We start from the raw sequence: 1,211 nt of genomic DNA, 5'->3' as shown, positions 1-1,211 counted from the left end.
GGATGGTCTCGATCTCCTGACCTCGTGATCCGCCCGTCTCGGCCTCCCAAAGTGCTGGGATTACAGGCTTGAGCCACCGCGCCCGGCCTGTTTGTTTTTTAAAGATAGAGCCTTGTTCTGTCACCCAGCCCAGGCTGGAGTGTAGTGGCATGATCTCAGCTCACTGCAACCTCTGCCTCCTGGGTTCAAACAATTCTCCTACCTCGGCTTCCCAAGCAGCTGGGACTGCAGGCACCACCACGCCGGGCTAATTTTTCGTATTTTTAGTAGAAATAGGGTTTCTCCATGTTGGCCAGGCTGGTCTCAAACTCCTGACCACAAGTGATCCACCTGCCTCAGCCTCTTAAAGTGCTGGGATTACAGGTGTGAGCCACGACGCCGGCCCTTTTTGGATTTTTTTAACCAACGGGTAAAACACTCAGGAGCATTCCTGGAAAAAGATGGAGATTTCTCAGAACTGAGGTGCCACCCATCTTTACACCAAATATGGGTGTTCCTAGGACTGTCATGATGTTGGTGGGTGTGTGACTGTGTTAATGAACATATAATGAGGTCCTACGGGAAACCGAGGTCAGACCCAGCACCATATTGGGTCTAGTTGGTCTTAGTCTACTTGGCCTACAACCTGGTTTTTTGGGATCTTATCAACACATAGTTTCTGTAGCTATTTCAAGTTTCCTGTTGCTGGTCTGGTCATGTGAAACTGCTGCCTGGAATTTTCTAATCTCCTGCAACCACCCTATATGATTGCTGTCACAGCCTGATTTCACATTGATAAGCCCTGTGTCCATAGACCTGGTTTCCTTATCTGTAAGGTGACTAACAATTGTACATACCTTATGGGATTGTAAGGCCTCAAAGGAGTTAAAACAATGCTCATGAAATAAATGCTATATTAGGGTAATTATTCTATATACTGTTTTTTTTTTTTTTTTTTTTTTGATATGGCGTCTCACTCTTGCCTAGGCTGGGGTGCCGTGGTGGCATCTTGGCTCACTGCAACCTCCACCTCCCAGGTTAAAACAATTCTCCTGGCTGGGTGCGGTGGCTCACGCCTGTAATCCCAACACTTTGGGAGGCCGAGGTGGGTGGATCACAAGGTCAGAAGATCGAGACCATCCTGGCTAACACAGTGAAACCCCATCTCTACTAAAACTACAAAAAAAAAAAATTAGCCGGGCATGGTGGTAGGCGAGTGTAGTACCAGCTAC

Source organism: Colobus angolensis, unplaced genomic scaffold (genome assembly GCF_000951035.1).
Source record: "Colobus angolensis palliatus isolate OR3802 unplaced genomic scaffold, Cang.pa_1.0 Scaffold25, whole genome shotgun sequence".
NCBI lineage: Eukaryota > Metazoa > Chordata > Mammalia > Primates > Cercopithecidae > Colobus > Colobus angolensis.
This window is presented reverse-complemented; position numbering follows the sequence as displayed.